Here is a 22,402-nt window from a genome sequence, read left to right as displayed (position 1 = left end):
CATTTTGACAAGTCCTCAGTAGTTTTTGACAATTTTCTTGTCTTCAGATATGTAAAATGTGACAGACTCATTTGCTACATTTTCTAGCCCAGACTTGGATTAAAAAAAAAAAAAAAAAGATTTAGGGCACTCAGTCCGTTGAGCGTCCTACTTCTGCTCAGGTCATGATCTCATGGTTCATGGGTTTGAGCTCCACATCCGGCTCTGCTATCAGCGCAACGCAGAACACTCTTCACGTCCTCTGCGCCTCCCCGCCTCCCCAACCCCGCTGGTGCTTTCTCAAAAATAAACATTAAAAAAAATGATATATAGGTAAGGCCTAATTAAAAAAACAACAAACAGCCTAAAGAGGGGTAAGTTGAAGATGCCAAAGGACAAGGAGGGACGATGCATAGAAGGCATTTTCCGAGAAGGAGGGGTGTGCGTGGAATCCCAGAGTTTGGGGCGAAGTCTTAGCTGTAGAGGGAGGAAAGGAGGAAGGCATGGAAATGGGTTTAAGTTTATATGCACAGAAATAGGAAGTTGAGGAGTTTCAGTCCACGAATTAGTATTTTCTCTCTGAAGTGGGTGGGAAAACCACCTGTTAAATATGAGGGAAAAGGAGGAGAAAAGGAGGAAACTAGTCCATCTTAATCCTCATTTTACTAAAATCCTAGAAGAATTGAAGGTCCTGCACTCCCTAATGATTTCAGTTGTCACTTTTGTTTCACGATTCTCTGCTTTTCTTTTTTCTTATCTTTTTTAATTAATTAATTAATTAGAGGTGTAGGAAAAAATCATGGTTTCCATTATTAATTTACACACACTTTAACATAGTCTTATAATTTTAATAAATAGAACAAATGTTGTATCTATAAAACAACAAATACTCCTTGATGATTTCAGTTGTCATTTTTGTTTCATGATTCTCTTCTTTTCTTTTTTCTTCTTATCTTTTTTTCTTTTCTTTCTTTTTTTTAGGAAAAGGATTTAGGATTTAGGATTTTTAGGAAAAAAATAATGGTTTCCATTATTAGTTTACACACACTTTGACATAGACTTATAATTTTAATAAATAGAACAAATGTTGTATCTATAAAACAATGAATACCTTGATAAAGTTTGAAAAATTTGGTCATCATCTGGCTGTCTTATCAAGGTGATGATGTCTATATAAGCACTTGAAAACACTTTTGATGTTTGGATTTCTCAGATTTGTTCCAGATGTTTCATATTTGTAGACATAACCATGCCATATACAGAATATACAATAGCAACAGGCCATTTGTTGTAATATGGTAAATTAAAAAAAAAACACTATCTTGCTAGTGAGGTAATGTATGTAGAAGATTCTTGCTTCCACATTGTTTTGACTTTTCTATTTTAGGTTTGTGTATATTTTAATTACATTAAATATTTTTTACAAAACTCTTTTCTTTTCTTAATGTCTTCTATATTTGCCTAGAACCACATGTGACATTATAGGTATGGTCACAACCCTTATTCTATATCATGTTACTATTTTAATTTTTTAACATAAATGTATTCATATATATGTGTATTTAAATAAATATAATTTTACATGAATGCACACTTAGCAGCAGCTCATATCTGCTGTTATGTAGTTATTATTAGTGGTATTTTTCTCTTTCTTTTTTACTTGGTTAAGTTCTCTATCTTCTCCCATGCTTCACCTAAATCACTCTTCAACCCTGTAACATATGTTTACACCAGCATTTCTTCTTACATATTTTCTTCACGTTTATGTAATTGTATATAAGCATATATATGTGCACACATACAAAAGTCTATCTATGCAGAAATATGTTATTATTGTCCCAAATGGGATGGCCATGTATGCTTTTTTCTGCACATTTTTTTTTCACTCAGAAAGTTATGAAAATGCTTTAAGTCAATTGGTAAAATTTAAATTTGTTATAGTGGGCTACATAGTATTCTAAAACATAAATATAACATAATTTAGCCAACCCTGTTCCTATTGATGGATATTAAACTTTTCCCCCAGTTCTTGGCATTATAAATAATATTGCAATTAATAATCTTTAGTATATCCTTACAATAGTAATGCTTTTATTTTTATTAGGTTCCTAGGAATGCTATTTCTAAGGTCAAGTGTGTATTTCAGATTTTAAAAGATGCTGCCAGATTGGTTTCTGAAAAGGATATAAAACTTGACATTTCCACCACTGGGAAAAGAATATCCTTTTGCTGGGCTTCTCACCATAGGACATATATCTCTCTCTTTTTAGAAAATGTTTGCAGTTCTAATAAATAAGAAGTGATATTTTCTTATTAATCTAATTTGCATTTTACTTATGACTGGGGAGGTTGAAGATTCTTTTATGTTATTTTTCTCTTTCAATTTACTCCTATGAATTATGCCAACAATATCTTTGCCCATTTACTCATTTGCACTTTATAACTCTCTTGTGTATTTGTAAGGACTATTTGTGTTGAGTATGTGTGTTGGGTGCATGTGTTTGTATATGTGTCTGTGTTTGCCAGCTATATCAGTCATTTTCTGAATGTTCTGTTTATTAACTCTGTTTGTGGGGTTTTTTTGTCAACTAAAATTATATTATTAAATAAGTTTTTTTATTCTGTTATGTATAATTTTCCAGTCTTGTATAAGAATGTCTCCCCTGGTCCTGATAGATGTATATTCTTCTTAACTTTTTTTTTACAAATTTTATCTTATTTAAATTCAGTTACTTAATGTACCTGAAGTTTACTTTCTTTTTTTTTTAATGTTTATTTTTGAGAGAGAGAGAGACAGAGTGTGAGCTGGTGAGGGGCAGAGAGAGAAGGAGACACAGAAGCCAAAGCAGGCTCCAGGCTCCAAGCTGTCAGCACAGAATGCAGGGCTCAAACCCACGGGCTGCGAGATCGTGACCTGAGATGAAGTCGGATGCTCAACTGACTCAGCCACCCGGGTGCCCTTACTTTCTTTTTTAAATGTGTCAGATCTGTGGGTTGGCTTATTCTCTAACAATGCCACAAATCCTGTTTCCTGGCATTTCTCTATTATCAAGGATAGAAGCTAATATTTGATATCTCAGGCTCCTTTACAGTTTGGGCGCCATATGACTTTGGCGGGACTATTGGCAAAAGTCCCTGGAGAAGGCATCCTTTCTGAGTAAAATCCAAAGCCTGTCAAAAATCAAACAAAAACCCCCCATGAAACCTCTTTTCCCTATGTCCTTTTACCCTTCTTTCTTGGCTATAATTTGGATATTATGCCTTCAGTGAAATAGGTTAAAATGAGAGTAATAATGGTGTCTACTTTATGTGGAATTTATGAGGGGCAAATAAGAGTGCATGTATAAGTATATAGCACAATATCTACATAGCGTTAACATTGAATAAATGTTGGCCATCATCATCAGACCCAGACATACTTGTCTCAGTGATGTAGAAATAGGTCCAATAGAAGTTACCAAGAAGTTTTCTTATTAACAGTGAAACTGCAGATTTTACCTTCCTTGTTGTGAAAGCAGTATAAAATTCCCTATATTCCCTGATTCTTGCTCGTCCATGAAAAAAAGTAAGAGGAAAAACAGAGAGCACTTTTGTTCTAATGTCTTCTCCTTCAGCTAACAGTAGCTCTCAGTAGGGTGAATAGCAGTATAAAGGACTAATCTAAGGTATAGGAAATTATTCATAAGCTGTACCTTTTCTTCTTTTCTATCCCAGGCTGTTGAAAGCTTATAAAGTGGATTAAATAATACATAGTGTATGTAGAAGCAAAAAAAATTATAAAAATTGTTATTATTCAATGGCATGATCACTACTTTAATTAGTTACAACTCTCTTCTAGAAAGCCTGTACAAAGTGCTATGCTCTTTGAAGCTTTCTTGGAGGCATTGTGTGCGTGACTTATGCTTAAGAAAACATAAAGCATGAGGCAGCATATCTTGCTCAACAACGCAGAATTATTAAGATTCAAATAACCGTTCCATTAATCAGCACTGCCACTAATGAGTAGTTAATACTTTAATAATCGTTATGTCTGTTTGATATTCCTTGTGGAGGATGTTGTCTAGGATGTTTCTTTAATCATTTACCTTTCCTTGACATAAGTACCTTAATGATGCATAGAATGTCTTTAAAATTTCAGAGGCTTAGGAAAGGAATTTATAACTGAACACGCTTAAAGAGCAGCACATATTTTTATTATTCTCCCCACTATTCCACAAAAATGATTACTCTTTCCAGTTTGTAGAAGTCTGCTTTGGATTGATACATTCCTAGATTTTAATTTATCTTAAGAATAAATTTATTTTAGGAATGAGATTCCTTATGTCCATTGTTGTAGGAAAAAGGATTGTAAATTATATTTTGGAAATTGGAACAGGGTCAGGAATGCAGAAAAAAGGTTGCAAATAATTTGAGACATTTTAAAACTTTCTATTATGCTTATACTGATAACATAAAATACAAAATAAAGTAATTTGGCTATTTTTTGTTTTTTTGCCTTAGAAGTCAGTATTAGAGAAGTTCTTTTTTTCACTGCCTTTTTTTTAAGGATAACAATTTTAAGTAGTTTACAAAAGAGGTGGATTAATTAATATTCCAATTATAATCAATAAATGAATAGCTGTTTATGCAAACTAATTTTTACTTATAGATTGATAAAATGTAATATTTACTTAAGGTAAATTTAAGTACCTCAAAACAACTATCTTTTCTAAAAATTGTTTTTTAACATTTATTTATTTTTTGAGAGACAGAGACAGAGCATGAGCGGGAGAGGGACAGAGAGAGAGGAAGTCACAGATTCTTAAGCAGGCTTCAGACTCTGAGTTGTCAACACAGAGCCCGATGCGGGGCTTGAACTCACGAACCGGGAGATCACGACTTGAGCTGAAGTCGGATGCTCAACTGACTGAGCCATCCAGGCACCCTAAAACAACTATCCTTTTTAGTCTCGAAGAGATTCATTAAGAAAAATGACATTTTTTTTCATAAAAAATAATAAGTGAAGTCCGCAGTACTTTTTGAAATTATCTAATCAGCTATTGCAAATGATCCTGAGTTCAGAAATGCTAAATTAATAGCATTGTTACAGGTAATTAACTTGAAAGTTCTACACATTCTGTTAAGTCTCATTTAATAGTACTTAACTCTGTAATGATTAAACAACAAATAACAAGTAAACATAATGTGTAAGGTTCTATTATTCTATGACAAAACAGAATAGATGGAACAGAAATAAACAAGTTATTGTTTGAGGCAATTGCAATAAGGGTATCCAAGGTGAGTTAATCATTGTTACAAATGGGCCAAGAATCAAGGCTGAATTTGCTAAATGTCTTTTAAATGGCCAACTCCTCCATGAAATATATTCTTTTTTTTTCTTCCAGTTTTATTGAGGAATAATTGACATACAATACTGTATAAGTTTAAGGTGTATAGCACGATGGTTTGATTTACATATATTGTGAAATGATTACAATGAGTTCGGCTAACACTTATTTTCTCATACAGATACAATAAAAAGAAAAGAAAGAAAAAAAATGGAAAAAAGTTTTCTCCTTTTGATGACAACTCTTAGGATTTACACTCTCTCTTTTTTTTAAGTTTATTCTGAGAAAGAGAGAGGAAGAGAGAGAGAGAGAGAGAGAGAGAAAGAGACAGAATCCCAAACAGGCTCTGTGCTGTCAGCACAGAGCCCAACTCAGGGCTCAAACCCACAAACCATGAGATCATGACCTGAGCTGAAATCAAGAATCAGATAGATGCTTAACTGATTGAACCATCCAGGTGCCCCAAGGTTTATTCTCTTAGGAACTTTCCTGTATATCATACAGCAGTGTTAGCTGTAGTCATCATGTGGTACAGTACATCTAAAGTGTTTGTAGATCTCATGACTGGGAGGTTGTATCTTTGAACCACCTGCCTCCAATTGCCCCTCCCCACACCCTCCACCTCTGGTAACCACAAGTCTGATCTCTTTTTCTATGAGTTTGTTTGTTTGGTTCTTCTTTTTTTTCTTTTTTTCTTTTTGTATTCTACGTATAAATGAAATTACACAGTGTTTGTCTTTGTCTGACTCATTTCACTTAGCATAATGCCTTTAAGTTGATCCATGTTGTCACAAACAGTAATATTTCCTAATTTTTTGTGACTGAATTGTATTCCATTGTATATATATACCACACTTCTTTATCCATTCATCCATCTATGGACACGTGGGTTGTTTACATGTCTTGGCTATTGTAAATAACTATGCTATGCATATGGGGCCACAGATATCTTCCTGAATTGGTGGTGTCGTTTTCTTTGGATATATTCCCAGAAATGGAACTGTTAGATCATATGGTAGATCTTTTTTAAATTTTTTGAGGATCCTCTGTACTGTTTCCCATGGTGGCTGTACCAATTTACAGTTCTACCAACAATGTATGAGGTTTCCTTTTTTCTACATTCACACATAACACTATTTGTTATCTCCTGTCTTTTTGATGATGGCCATATTACAGATGCGAGGTTATATCTCACTGTGGTTTTAATTTGCAGTTCCCTCATGAAAAATGATGTTGAGCATCTTTTCATGTACTTCTTTGCCTTTCATATATCTTCTTTGGAGAAATCTCTTCAGGTTTTTTGCCAATTTTTTAAATTGGATAATTTGTTTCTTTGCTATTGAGTCATGTGAGTTGTTTATATTGTTTTGATGTTAATCCATTACCAGATATATGGTTTGCAAATATTTTTTTCCTATTCAATAGGTTGTCTTTATGGTTTGTTGATTGTTTCTTTTGCTGTGAAGATTTTTAGTTCAATATGGTCCCATTTATTTATTTATTTAATTTTTTTTTAGTGTTTATTTTTGAGAGAGAGACACAGAAAGAGATAGAGTGTGAGCTGGGGAGGGGCAGAGAGAGAGGGAGACACAGAATCTCAGTAGGCTCCAGGCTCTCAGCTGTCAACACAGAGCCTGACACAGGGTTTGAACCCACGAAATGTGAGATCATGACCTGAGCCAAAATCAGACACTTAACCGACTGAGCCACCCAGGCACCCCTGGTCTCATTGATTTTTATTTTGTTGCTTGTACTTTGGGGTCATATCTAAAAAGCAATTACCATGCTTTATTCTTATGTTTTCTTCTAGTTATAGTTTCTTGTCTTATATTTTAATCCATTTGGAGTTAATTTTATAATCCATTTGGAGTACATTTTAATCCATTTGGAATTAATTTTTGTGAGTGGAGTAAGATATGGGTCCGTTTCATTCTTTTACATGTGATCCAATTATGCCAGCACCATTTATTGAAGTGACCTTCCTCCATTAAATATTTGTGTCTCCCTTGTCAGATATTGGTTAACTGTATATGCTTGGATTTATTTCTGGGCTCTCAATCCTGTTCATTGACATATTTATCTGTTTTTATGCCAGTACCATACTGTTTTTCTGACTATGGCCTTATGGTATACCTTGGAATAAAGAAGTGTGATGCCTCCTACTTTGTTCTTCTTTCTCAGGATTTGTTTGATTATTCAGGGTCTTTTGTGGATCCATATAAATTTTAGAAGTGTTTTGCATCTGTAAAAAATATAACTGGAATCCTTATAGGAATTTGATTAAATCTGTAGATGGCTGTTATATTATTATTTTAAAAATAGCAATTCTTCTAATCCAGGAACATAGGATACCTTCTTTGATTTACTTGTGTCTTCTTTGATTTCTTTCATCAATGTCTCCTTAGATTTATTTCTAAGTATTTTATTGTTTTTTATACTCTTGTAAATGGGATCAATTTCATTATTTCTTTTAGAAAATTTCTTGTTAGTGTATAGAAATGCTACTGATTTTGTATGTTAATTTTTTATCCTGCAACTTTGCTGACTTTATTGATTAGATATACAGTTTTTTGTATATTTGGTTGAGTCTTCAGGATTTTCTATATATAAAATTATGTCATTTGCAAATGGAGACAATTTTACTTCTTCCTTTACAATTCTGATATCTTTTATTTATTTTTCTTACCTGATTGGTTTGGCTGGGACTTCTAGTACTATATTGAACACACATAGTGAGAATGGAGATCCCTATCTTGTTCCTGATCTTATATGAAAAGCTTTCAACCTTTCACCATTGAGTATGATGTTAATTGTGGGTTTTCCGTATATGGCATCTATTATGTTGAGGTATATTTATTCTATGCCTAATTTCTTAATTTTTTTTAAACTGTGAACAGATGTTGAATTTAGCCAAATGTTTTTTTTTCTGTATTTATTGTGATGATTAAATGATTTTCTTCTCTCATTCTATTAATGTAATATATTACATTGATTGATTTGCAAATGTTGAACCATTCTTGCATCCCATGGATAAATTCCACCTGATCATGATGAATAATCTTTTTAATGTGCTGTTGAATTCAATTTGTTAGTATTTTGTTGAGAATTTTTACATCTATATTCATCAGGATATTGGTCTATAGTTTTTTGTTTGTTTTTTGTTTTTATTTTTGTTTTTGGTAGTGTCCATTTCTGGTTTGGGGATCAGGATAATATTGACTTCCTAAAATGAGTTTGGTAGTATTCCTTCCTCTTCATTTTTTGGTAAGACTTTGAGAAAGATTGGTGTTAATTCTTCTTTACATTTTTGGTAAACTTCACCTGTGAAGCCATCTGGCCCTGAGCTTTCCTTCTTTGGGAGATTTTTAAAAAATGTTTTTATTTATTTCTGAGAGAGAAAGACAGAACATGAGTAGGGGAGGGGCAGAGAGAGAGGGAGACACAGAATCCGAAGCAGGCTCCAGGCTCTGAGCTGTCAGCACAGAGCTGGACGCAGGGTTCAAACTAACAGACTGCAAGATCATGACCTGAGCTGACTGAGCTCAGCTGAGGTCAGCTGACCTGACCTGAGCTAACTGACTGAGTCACCCAGGCGCCCCTGGGAGATTTTTTATTACTGATTCAATCTTTTTACTAGTAAGTGGTCTATTGAGATTTTCTATTTCTTCCTGATTCAGTTTTAGTAAATTGTTTATTTTTAAGATTAAAAAGAAATTTTTTTCCAGGTTGTTCAGTTTGTTGGCATAAAATTGTTCATAGGTCTCTTACAATCCTTTGAATTTTTGTGTTACTAGTTCTAATATCAACTTTTTGATTTATAATTTTTTTGATTTGGGTTCTTTCTCTTGTTTCCTTGAGTTTTCTAATGAAGATTTGTCACTTATTTTTTCAAAGAACCAAATCATAGTTTGGTTCATCTTTCCTATTGTTTTTCTGTATTTCCTTTCTCCTGCTAACCTTGGGCTCAGTTTGTTCTCTCTGTGTCTTTTTTTTTCCTCCTAGTCCTTAAGGTGTAGACTTAGGTTGTTTATTTGAGATCTTGATTTTTATGTAGGTGTTTATCACTATGAACTCCCATCTTAGAACTGATTTTGCTGCATCCTACAAGTTCTGGTATGTTGTGTTTCCATTTTCATTAAAAACATTCCAGAAATTTACCCCCAAATTTAATTTCTTCTTTGATCCATTAATTGTTTAGAAGAGTGTTGTTTCATTTCCATGTGTTTCGTTTCATGAATTTTCCAACTTTCCTCTTGTTTTAATAGTTTCATGTCATTGTGGTTAGAAAAGATATTTGATATGATTTAAATCTTCTTGAATTTGCTAAGGCTTGTTTTGTGGCCTAAGGCATAGTTTATCCTAAAAAAAAATTGTTCCATATATGCTTGAGAAGGATATGTATTCTGCTGTTGTTGGATAGGATGTTCCATATATGTCTGTTAGGTCCCTTTGGTCTAAAGTGTTGTTCAAAACCACTGTTTCATTATTGATTCTCTGTCTGCATGATCTATCTGTTATTGAGAATGAGTAAAGACCTCAACTGTTATTTTATTACTGTTTATTTCTCCTTTTAGCGCTATTAATTTTTGATTTATATGTTTAGGTGCCTCAATGTTGAGGACATAAATATTTACAATTGTTATATCTTCTTTATGTATTGACCCAGTTATTATTATATGGTGACCTTTGTATCCTTTTACCGTTTTTTAAAGTCTATTTTGTCCAATGTAAGTATAGCTACTCCTGCTTCTTTTGGTTACCATTTGCTTAAAATATCTTTTTTCATTCCTTAGCTCTCAGCCTATGTGTATCTTTAAGGACTAACTAAATCTCTTGTAGGCAGCATATTATTGGATCTTGGTGTTTTGTTTTGTTTTTTTCTTTAATCCATTCAACTATTTTCTTTCAATTGAATAATTTAATACTTTTATTTTTAAAGTACTTATTGATAGGTTAAGGACTTATTATTGCTATATTGTTAATTGTTTTCTGGCTGTTTTGTAGATCCATTGTTCATTGTTTCTTACCCTGCTGTCTTTTTTTGTGTGTTGATGTTTTTTCGCATTAGCATGCTTTGACTTCTTTATCATGTGCTTTTGTGTAATAACTACAGGATTTTCCCCTGTGTTTACCATGAGGCTTACACAAAATGTCTTAAATTTATAATATCTTATTTAAATTGATAACAACTTAAGTTCAATAGAATTCATAAAATTTACACTTGTATTTCTTCTCACTCATATTCTATGTTATTACTATTAAAATTTACATGACTTAAAAAAGATTGTGGGGGCACCTGGGTGGCTCACTTAGTTAAGCATCTGCCTTTGGCTCAGGTCATGATCTCATGATTCATGAGTTTGAGGCCCACATTGGGTTCTCAGCTCTCCTCACAGAGTTGCTTCAGATCCTCCTCTGTTGCCCTCTGTCTTTGCCCCTCCCCTACTTGCACACACTTTCTCTCTCTCTCTAAAATAAATCAATTAAAAAACTTAAAAAAAATATTGTGTACCTAATAACATATTATTATACTTTTGGTGTCATATTTACCTGATTTTCATAATCCTTACATTTGTACCTGCATATTTGAATAATTGGGCTCCTGTTCCAGACTTTACAGATTTCCTTTGGCAGAGACAGCTTTTCACCAGTCATCTATTAGTTTCTGGGTGTGTCTACTGGTAATGTCCTTGGGTAGGTGGGGCCTGCCATTATGGTCCGATTTTGGGTGAGGCAACTGTTCAAGCTCTGAGGGTAGGGAATGAGAGAGTGTGGCACTGGCTGAAATAGTTGGATGGGACTGCTAGCTTGGTTCCCTACTCAAGGAGGCTGAAGAATGGGCTTCACAGTTGCCTGGATTCTCTGGTCAGGTTTGTAGGTGGTTGGGATTAGGTACTATATTCAGTAGTAGATGGGGCTGTGACTTAGTATCCCTGCGCTGGCAGGGCAGCTGGATGGGACCCAGAACCTATACCGTTTGTTGTTTGAGGACCCAAATCAGAATGGTAAATTACCTGGTCAGGTGAGGCCACTAGTTTTGCTCCATAGAAGGAGGAAGCCATGGGCTGTGCTCTCTGTTCATGTGCTACTTTGCTTAGGGTTGTTGAAAGGGTTATGCAGCTTCTCACATGCTCTGGTTAGGTTTCCTGGTTGAGCAGGCTGAAGGCTGTATTCAACAATGAGTGGGACTATGAATTAAATTCCCTACTTTGGTTCAGCAGAAGCAGCTCTAGAGCTGGTAAAGCTCTTTGTTGTCTTAACTCAAGCTGACTTGCCCTCCAAGTTCCCTGACCAAACAGGGCCACTGGCTTTGCTCTGGAAGTGGTTAGCTCTATCCCCTCTTAGCTCACGTATCAGCAGCTCAGCTTCCAGGTGTTTTTACCAGCTCTTCTAGTCAGATGGGGCCAGAACACACTCTCCACAGTGGTTGAGGCTATTATTAGCTCTTTTGCCTGTGCAGGGGGAGGAAAGTCACTTCTGGCTACTCTCATATTCCCAAGCAGTCTCTCCAGTTGGGAGGAGTTGGAAGCTACCCTCAGCCTTGGCTATAAATCATCCCTGGCCTGTGCATAGCATGGGAACACTCTGTACCTGATTCTGGCTTTGCTCTGCAGGTGATCAGTCTTTCTTGCCCACCTCTCAGCTCAAGTGCCCCTGGGCCTCACAGCTTCCAAGATTTGTCTCTAACCCTTCTGGTCAGATGTGGCCAGAAGATACTCTACAGAACAGGTGGGGCTGTGATTCAGTTCCTTGCTCAGGCATGAAAACCCAGGCTCTATTGCCAGAAAAACCCCTTATCTGAGGATCTGCATCAGGCAGATCTGTACCCACCTGTGTTCCTTGGTCAATGTGTGCTCCTAACTTTGTTTTGCAGATGAGCAAAGCTGATGGTTGGTATTACTACCTGAGTATTGCTGGTATGAAGTCAGTCTTCAAGCCCTTTCCCCTTCTCCATCACAGTCAGATTCCCTGTGGCTGAGCCCCACAGATTCCCCTGAAATTTCAAAGGTGTGGGATCATAGTATGGGTTCTTGCAAAGCAATACAAAATGCTGGTGGTGGGGGGGATTCTGGTTGTCCACTCAGGGTTTTCTTTTCCCACTGGAGGAACCAAAGGCTTGGGGGAAACCTCTCCACGTGGTACTCTGCTGACTGGGGAGAGGGGCAATGAGGTCAATTTGTAGCCACTTCTCTTACCCTTCTAATGGTGTTTTCCTCTCTGTGGTACAGGATACTTCAGCCTCACCCCTGTATTCTAGGATTCTCTCGGGCTGGTTTGTTCTTGAGTAGCTGTTGGTTGTTCTCGTGAGGGAGAGTTAGGTCAGAAACAACCTATGCTACTATCTTGGTGACATCGCTCTTGGTCTCCGTATAAACTAATTTTTCCTATTTTGTTCTTTCACAGCACTGCCTATACCTCTATTTATCACTTGATTAATTTGGCTTTTGTTGTTAATTATTTACATGTCTAGTCTGAACTAACCTATAAATATCTTGGGGGTAGAGACAATGTCTTATTTGACTTTGCATGCTATAGCCCACCAATAAGAAACACTATGTGTTGTATTTGGCATATTAAAAGAAACTAATAAAATCAAGTAAGTAAGCAAATAGATAACATTTTAACTGTGAGGTTTTACTCTAGTTCCTCAAATAAAAAAATAAAAGAGGAAATCATCTCAAGAAAGCATTTTTACCCTATCTTCTAATTAAGAGAAAATAATTATTTAATTAATTTTATCAGTATTTTTCATCAATATTCCTCTTTAATTTCTTGGTTAACCCATTAATTCTTTTAAAAAAAATTAACAATTATTTAATGTTGAGAGATAGAGATAGACAGAGCATGAGCAGGGGAGGGGCAGAAAGAGAGGGAGACACAGAATCCGAAGCAGGCTCCAGGCTTTGAGCTGTCAGCACAGAGCCCCATCTGGAGCTTGAATCCATGATCCATGAGATCATGAGCTAAGCTGGAGTCAGATGCTTAACAGACTGAGCCACCCAGGTGCCCTCCCATTCATTCTTTACTAGCATGTTCTTTACTCTCCAAGTATCGTTTTCCAAATTTTTTTCTTGTGGTTGATTTTGAGTTTCATGGTGTTGTGGTCTGAAAATATGTATGGTATGATCTTGAGCTTTTTGTACTTGTTGAAGGCTGATTTGTGCCCCAGTATATGATCTATTCTGGAGAATGTTCCATGTGCACTTGGGAAGAATGTGTATTCTGCTACTTTAGGATGAAATGTTCTAAATATATCCGTTAGGTCCATCCAGTCCAGTGTGTCATTCAGAGTCATTGTTTCCTTGTTGATCTTCTGTGTAGATGATCTGTTCATTGTTGTAAGTGGGGTGTTGAAATCGTCTACTATTATGTTATTATCAATGAGTTTTTTTATGTTTGTCATTAATTGATTCATATATTTGGGTGTTTCATGTTGGGGACATAAATATTTCCAATTGTTAGATCTTCTTGGTGGATAGATCTCTTAATTATGATATTATGCCCTTCTTCATCTCTTGTTCCAGTCTTTATTTTAAAATCTAGTTTGTCTAATATGAGTATAGCAACTCCGGCTTTCTTTTGCCATCCATTAGCATGATAGATAATTCTCCATCCCTTTACTTTCAATCTGCATGTGTCTTTAGGTCTAAAATGGGTCTCTGGTAAGCAGCATATAGATGGGTATGTTTTCTTTGGCATTCTGATACCTGTGTCTTTTGATTGGAGTGTTTAGTACATTGACATTTAGAGTGAATACTAAAAGATATGAATTTAGCACCATTGTGTTGCACTGTTGAGCTGGTGTTTCTGGTGATGTTCTCTGGTCCTTTCTAGTTTTTGTTGCTTTTGGTCTTTTTTGTTTCGTTTTGTCTTTTCTCCACTCAAAGGGTCTCCCTTAGAATTTCTTGTAGGGCTGGTTTAGTGGTCATGAACTCCTTTAGTTTTTGTCTAGGAAATTCTTCACCTCTCCTATTTTCGATGACAGCCTTGCTGGATAAAGAAGTTTGGGCTGTATATTTTTCTGATTCAGCACGTTGAATATATGCTGCCACTTCTTTCTGGCCTGCCAAGTTTCTATGAATAGATCTGCTGAGAACCTCTTCTGTGTTCCTTATAGGTTAAGGGCTTTTTTTCCTTTGCTACTTTCATAATTCTTGCCTGTGTATTTTGTGAATTGACTATGATATGCCTTGCTGATGGCCACTTTTTGTTGGATCTGATGGGAGTTATCTATGATTCTTGGATTTTGATGTCTGTGTCCTTCCCCAGAAAGTTTTCTCTTATAATTTGCTCATATAGACCCTCTGCCCTTTTTCTCTCTCTTCATCTCCTGGGACTTTTATGATTCAGATGTTATTCCTTTTTAATAAGTCACTGAGTTCTCTAAGTCTTGTACCATGCTCTTTTGCATTTGTTTCCCTCTTTTTTTCTGCTTCATTATTCCCCATAATTTTGTCTTCTACATTGCTGATTCGCTGCCTTGCTGTCATGGCATCCATTCGAGATTGCATCTCAGTTATAACATTTTTAATCTCATCCTGACTAGATTTTACTTCTTCTTCTTCTTCTTCTTCTTCTTTTTTTTTTTTTATTCTGCACAAAGAGATTCTATGCTTCTATGCTTTTTTCAATTCTGGCAAGTATTCTTATTATCATGGTTCTAAAGCTTAGTTCAGACATCTTGCTTATATCTGTGTTGATTAAGCCCTGGCTGTCATTTCTTCCTATTCTTTATTTTGGGATGAATTCCTTTGTTTTGTCATTTTGGAGAAGGAAAAAAATAATAAAATTAAAAATTAAAATTAAAAAATTTTTTAAAAAAGCAAAAATCAAACAAAGGAAGCTGGATCCTAGTTGTGTTTTGGTCTGCTTGTTGAAAGAAGCTTGATGGAATGGAGAAAAAAGGGAAAGAAAATAAAGAAAAAGGTTAAAAAATTAAAAAATATATAATAAAATAGAATAGAATAAAATAAAGAAAATGAAGTCGAATAAAAACATTTTAAAAGTAAAGTAAAAAATAATGAAAAAATAAAATATTAAAAAAAATAAAATTTTCTCTTTCTTTATGTAAGAAAAAGAAAAGAAAGACAAACAAAAAGAATAGATGAACCAGCAAACAGAATGAAAGCTAGATGACGTTATAACCACTTTCACCTAGAACTCAAACTAGGAAGCACTCTATAGTCTGTCTACTAAGCAGGTGGAGGGACTCGTGTTGGTCTTCTAGGGGATGTGCTTGGAGGGTGCAGTTGGGTGGGGCTTGATGTAATGGCTCCATTGTCCACCTTGTGGCACTGCTTAGGTTACAGGGGTGGATCAGTGTGGTACACCTGAGTGTGTGAGGAAGAGGTGGTAATGGATTCACCCAGTTCCCTAATCTCTGGCACAGGTATTTTGTGCTCTGACCAACTCGCGATCAAGCACCCCTCCTTTGTCTCAGGCCTCCATCCACTCCCCGCCTCTACCCTGTCGGTGTCCAAGCCATCGGCCTGCCTGGCAGCACCTCCCTCCAGAGTTTTACCTCAGATGGGGCTGTGTTTCAAAACCTCAAGCTTCAGAGACCCGTATGGCTCAGACCCATGCTGACTCTCTGGAGGAGAGTCTCACTGAACTTGCCCTGGAAAACGTTCATGTGACCATGCAGTGGCAGAGCTTCAGAGATCATGGCAAATCACAACACACAGCCAAGGCCAGGTTTCACCACATTCTGGCGTCTTGGTCCCAATATCAGCAACCGAGGCTGGTCTCTGGGATCTGCTGGGACTTTTGCCTGTTGGGAGACCATATGGGCTGTACCAAATGTTCTCCAAGCAGGGGAACCACTGCCAAACAAGGGAACCACTTCTTCCATGTGGCACACGGACCCCTCAGACCCTGCTGCCTGCTTCTGGGGATTCACTCTGCTTCCTCACCAGCACCAGGCACTTGAGCTCCAAAACTTCAGATTCTGCAATCCACTGTTTGTATTAATCCTGCTGGTGTTGAAGGATACCTTTCTTACTGTCAGTGGTTTTGAGAAACAGATTTCTTGTTCATTTCCCTGCGAGTGTTTTCATTCTTTCTCCCTCTTTCTTTCCAGGTACTTTCGGGGGAATGTTTTTCCTGCACTCTCCCAATGCACTGCACTCTCCCCCTTTCTTTGTCCTCTCCACAAAAAAAGGTTCCTACCCTCCACAGCTTCTCTCTCCCCCAGTTCACCCCTCCACACTGTGTCCTTGCTGAGTTCTGTGGCTCAAGTTATGCAGATCGTTGTATTCATCCTCATAGCAATCTCCTAGGTGTGAAAAATGTTTTGGTGCTGATCTAGCTGCGTTTCAGGGATGAGACAAGCTGAGGGTCTCCATGCTGCTCCGCCATCTTAACTCCTCTTTTCCCCCAATATTCATCATTTTCAGTCGTATCTCATGTGAACTGGAAAGGCTGGGTCCTTTTCCCAAGTGTCAGTAGTGACGGATATGCAATTAAGCAATAAAGAGGAATTATCAAAAAATAAGTGAGATACTCATACAAAAGTTCAAACTACCTAATTTGAATTCTTGTGCAATGAAGCTTATTGAGAAACAACATTTTCAGGACTTTCTATAAGCAAGATACTGGTGGTAGACACATAGTATAAGAAGGTGTCAAGGATTTCACCCCTTTTCTCAAGAAGCAGACATATACAGGAAAGGGAGATTTGTATATATAAATAGGCCAATGATATGGTATAGTAAAGGTTGTAATCGCAAACCTCAAGCTGTTGATGAATTGAAGAAAGACTGAAGTACACTCATTAATCATACACATTTGTTAAAATCTTTAAAAAGTTTGATGAATTCCTACAGGAATATAGAGAAAGCAGAGGTGAAACATGCCTGAGCAAAGCGAGTTTCAGTGAAAAGAAGAAATTTGAGTTAAGGTTTAAAGGGTGATATGGATTTTATCAAGTCAGAAGGGTAGAATTTCAGGCAGAAGAAGTTGTATCAACAATGGTGCTGCAACATGGACATATCAAGAACAGTAAATAGAGATCTGGTGCAACTGGCAATGAGCTAGAGCTGTAGATGACTTCAGAGAAGATGTGTACAATGATATGGAAAGGATTATAAAAATATAATTCTGATGCAGAGGGATGGATATACTAGTGTTGAAGGACACAGGAAGCAGGGACAAGTGTTAGATGCCATTGTCCTAGTGAGAAATTATGGGGAGTAGAATAGACTAGGAGCAGGGAAAATAGAAGAAAGATGAAATGAGAAACTCTAAGAGGATAAAAATATTTTCAGTGTTTGCGGCAAATAATTATGATAACTTAGACAGCTATAGGAAGCATAGGAGAGGGAAACATTTTTAGAGAGTGGTGATAAAAAATTTTCAGTTCGGTGGAAGTTGACTTTGAAATGACTGAAAAATTTGAGGAAGTGACTGAAAACATTTATCTACATGGACCTGGGCCTTTGTAGAGGTTTCAGGATTGGAGACAGATTTGCAGGCTCCTGCTGGAGATGGGCATTGAATTGCTGATGGTGAATAGGGCCACAAAGGGTGAGAGGGGGAGTCTGAAGAGAAAGGAAGGAAAGACCTTATTTATGGCCTATAGACATTACGCCAGCCTCTTCATCTACATTATTTAAACAGGGTTGAGTTTAGAATCCTAGAGAAAATTAGCATTTACTGGGTGAAATGAATGCAAGCAAAGGAGAAACACACAGGGGAGAAGAGTCTTTCTAAAGCCACAGGAAGACAAATTTTCAAAAGGAAAAGTATCAGCTGCGACAGTAGAATGAAGACCGTGTATTTATCATTTAGGGGGGTCATAAACACTTTTCGTTTTTACGTGAAAACATAAACTATCTCCTTTTACATCACTGTTGTTTCTCTAGTCAGCCTGGAACCATGAAATAATCCTTAGTCTTAAACAGCCCACACAGAATTGGAAAAGAACATTGAGTCGATTGCTGCATCCTGTGTCAGCTGATTACCTCCTCCTCTATGCAGATCAGCTGCCGGACTCCAATTGCTCACAGTAGCATCTGTTGCCCCTGATTCTGCCCCAAGCAATAGCAGAGGAGGAGTCAAAACATGCTGTGGAGAAGGTAAAGGGATGTGGAGACTGTAGGGGAGGCACAATTTTACCCCGCCCTTCTTAGGGTGTTTCAGCTGGGCCCAGGAATTCACAGACATAAGACAGATTAACAGGAGAAAAGCTTACAAATGTATGTAAATTTTACCTGACACAGGTGCCCTCACAAGGAAATGAGGACCCAAAGGAGTAGGGACACCTTTGTTATACTACGTTTAACAAAGAGAAACAATTGTGAAAAGGTGACTAAAATAAATGGGGAGGCCAAAGGAAGCTACGAATTGTTTTAACAAAATCTGTACAGAATTCTCTCAGCTTTGACTCACCATCAAAGAATGTTCCTATCCTCTCAGTACGGAGAGGGTGTCTTTCACATGGGACTTTTTAATCCCCTGCTTTTGGGAAGAAGAGGGAAATTAGAACAGCCTTTTTGTATCTGCTGAGTTTTAAGTGCCTTTAGCTCAAAATAATCCTTATTCCAAAGTGGCGTATTTTGGGGTGGCATATTCTCCCATCCTTCAAGCCCATTTCTTATCTAGAGTAGAATCACTGCCTGTTAGATAAATACAAATAAAACAGCGATCTGAAAATCAGAGGGGTTTTCCTCATGCTCTTCTGTGAGATTCATTACAGTTTGTGTGCAGTTAAAAATGAGAGTTGGTGGTCAAGGTATACTTAGTTATTTTATTTAGAGGAATATATTTTAGAGGCGCCTCAGTGGCTCCATCGGTTAAGCATCTGACTTCAGCCCAGGCCATGATCTCACGGTTCAGGCTCTGTGCTGACAGCCCAGAACCTGGAGCGTGCTTCAAATTCTGTGTCTCTCCTCTCTGTCCTTTCCCCCTCTCACTCTCTCTGTCTCTCTCTCAAAAATAAATAAATTGTAAAAAAGTTTTAAATAATATATTTGAGATACTTTAAAAGGTAATTGTTGGGCTGCCATGTTATAGGTCCTTTCTGTTGAGATGAGGGGGTAGGAGGTGAAGGAGCACGTAGAGAATCTCCTCCTTGCTCCAAGGAGTGGAGTTTAGGATGGAGGGTTGCAAATCCCATCACATTCCTTTCCCAAGAAACAGACCAGAGATAAACAAAAACGAACACATAAACAAAAAAACTAACAAACTCGTGAAGGTTTATGAGCCTGAGCTCAACCAGGAAATTGGGTTTATTATCTTTTGTAAAAAGTCTTTGCTGTCCTTTAGAACCACATGTTTTATTTCAGCCTTTCCTGAGTCAATTCTATGCACTATGCCTAATTATGCTTGCCTTAACAACCATCCTTCTGACGCCCAGGGGCCAGCCTCTTCTAATGTTTCTTGGAAAAAGTAAAAGTCATGGGCCTTGTTAAAGAAATTGTATTTTTCTTTCCTGCTAAGAGTATTTATAAATAGGTGCATTGCTCTGCTCTGAATTATCTTGGTCTCCCAATAGGGTGAAAGTAGACATTAATTATGTTTTCCTTTTTTCGCCATCAAGTTATTTGCTCTTATTGCTCATAACAATATTTCAGCACACTTTAATTTAGAATGCTAGGGTTCTTGGGGCGCCTGGGTGGCGCAGTCGGTTAAGCGTCCGACTTCAGCCAGGTCACGATCTCGCGGTCCGCGAGTTTGAGCCCCGCGTCGGGCTCTGGGCTGATGGCTCGGAGCCTGGAGCCTGTTTCCAATTCTGTGTGTCTCCCTCTCTCTCTGCCCCTTCCCCGTTCATGCTCTGTCTCTCTCTGTCCCAAAAATAAATAAAAAACATTGAAAAAAAAAATTTAAAAAAAAAAAAAAAATAGAATGCTAGGGTTCTTAATCCCCAAAAGTAACAATTGTCTGCAGGAAGATAAAAAGAGTAAAGTGATCAGTCTCCCTATCTTGAAATACAAGAAAAATATAACTGTCATTGCCTAGATAAGAGAGCCTGAGGCAATGATAAAAGTAATAATGCAGCAATGTCAAAGGCGAAACCCAGCCCAGTGCAGCACAGGTGAGGAAAAATGAGTGAGGCAATGAAAGAGGGGAAGCCACAAGAATGCATGGCCATACCGGCTACCACTTCACGGCCCCCTGCACAGAGACACAGCAGCTTCTTAGCAAGAGCATTGCTGGACACGGGGCTTCTCTGGAGGATGACAAGGAGAAATCTTATCAATGACAAAGACTATGACTTTGGGTGTCTATTGGATGGAGGAAGGAGAAAGAACTTAGTTGCCTCACTAACTTTTTTGCTTCCCGTAAGTCAAAGTTTAACCATAGTGGCAGGGAACTCCCGTATATTCTGATGCATCATTTGGCTATTTTTGTAGAAACTCAGACTATCAAGTCCTTTCTTGTGATGGGGAGTTGCATCGGATTTGGAATTGGTTGGCCCCAGGAGGACTGAGAGGATCACAACATACTCTATTCAACATGGCAGCATCAGTGGTGAGCCAGTGTCAGGGAGGCTGCCATCACTGAGGGGGTCTGAGGAAGTCTGTAAGATTTGTGTTTCATAAAATAGCCTGGATCTTTAAAAATAACAACTAAGTGGGGCCGCTGGATGGCTCAATATTGAGTGACTGATACTTGATTTTCGCTCAGGTCATGATCCCAGGGTTGTGGGACTGATATGGAGCCTGCTTGAGATTCTCTCTCTCTCTCTTTCTCTCTCTCTCCCTCCCTCCCTCTGCCTCTCTCTGCTCACATGCTCTTTCTAAAACATACATACATACAAGTAAGCAATAGAGAAGTGAGTGAGAGATTTGTCAGGAATTCTGTCAAATGTAGGTGAATGAAAAAATATGATGATCTTAAGTTGACTTTAAAAAACAGGCATCTTCTCTTATAATCAGACTCTCAAGATTTAGTTTTACACTCTTCAAGATTTTGTGCAACGTGACACTTTGCGGTGTTATTTAGATTCTTTTTTTCCTACATTGGTATTCATGTCGCAGACTCTGCAATGAACAGAGTGAAGAATTTTGTGCTTCAAGTGATGTACTGACCACACACTGGGTGAAAAATGGTAGCAACACAAGGAGATCCAGTAGAGCTTTCATAACTCAGTTGCAGAGTTTTTGGGAAGTAGTCCATATGATTGATGCTTTTGTATTTTTTCATATTCAAACTAACAATCAGCTTAATTTAGACCCTTGAGATTCTATGATGTATTCATTGAAGCCAGATTTAAAATTGCTATCATGCTTCAGGAAAGAAAATGCCCTTTAAGTGCAAGGCGCTCTCATAATTCAAGGACTTACTCTTCCAGCTATTCTGTATGAACTAAGTTCAGCTGTGGAAGGAAGGAAGTGAGAACTCCTGCTCACAAAGTAAGATCCCCCCTCCCCACCCCGCCCTTTTACCATTAAAAATGTTGCAGCAAAATTAACAGATTTGTAAGGAACTTTAATTTACAAACAGTATGAAAGCAGAAAATTATTTTTCCTCTTAACTTTATACCACCGGGATATTCTGGGGCAGGGAAGTAGACTCCTCTACTAATTCCCTGCTAATTAGAAAGAGCAGATTCAGTTCTCCTTCTTGCCCTAATTCGTCCACTGAAGAGACATAGCAAAATGGCACCAAGGACACTCCAAATAAATCATCTCCCCAACGGACACAAATCAGTAGTAAATTTACTTATGGGTTGGTTTGCCTAACAAAGTTAATTTTGGTCTCACCTTTGATTAGAAAAAAAAAAAAGAAAACAACTCGTTACTGCTTGTTGTGTGCTTTCTAAATTCAGGTTCTAAGTATTCTTTTCCAAGTATTTTAAAATAATTTTAAGGACTTCCCAGCAAGTCTAAGAGGTAAGTACTATTACCACCCATATCATGTGGAGAAGAAAACAGAATCACAGTAACCTGCCCAGGGTCACAGGTAGCAAATAACATGGCAAAGCTGGGATTTGAACAGTTGGGGCTAGCCAGTTTCCTCTTGGCTAAAAATGATCGCTTTCGCACTTCTAGAACTTTAAATAATATGTGCACATGTGTGTGTATATGTGATATGAATATGAATGTATCTGACTTCTTGTTTGTCTTGTTGCTCAATAGCAAATATGGGACCTA

At 37.2% G+C, this 22,402-nt stretch overlaps 1 pseudogene; it reads right to left on the bottom strand.

The window, feature by feature from the left end:
* LOC131515406 (protein ZAR1-like) overlaps positions 1–16,158 on the bottom strand; it is a 51,901-nt pseudogene extending 35,743 nt beyond the window's left edge.
* Between the last annotated feature and the right edge of the window lie 6,244 nt (positions 16,159–22,402).

The sequence above is a fragment of the Neofelis nebulosa genome, chromosome 6, assembly GCF_028018385.1.
Source record: "Neofelis nebulosa isolate mNeoNeb1 chromosome 6, mNeoNeb1.pri, whole genome shotgun sequence".
Taxonomy (NCBI): Eukaryota; Metazoa; Chordata; class Mammalia; order Carnivora; family Felidae; genus Neofelis; species Neofelis nebulosa.
This window is presented reverse-complemented; position numbering and strand designations above follow the sequence as displayed.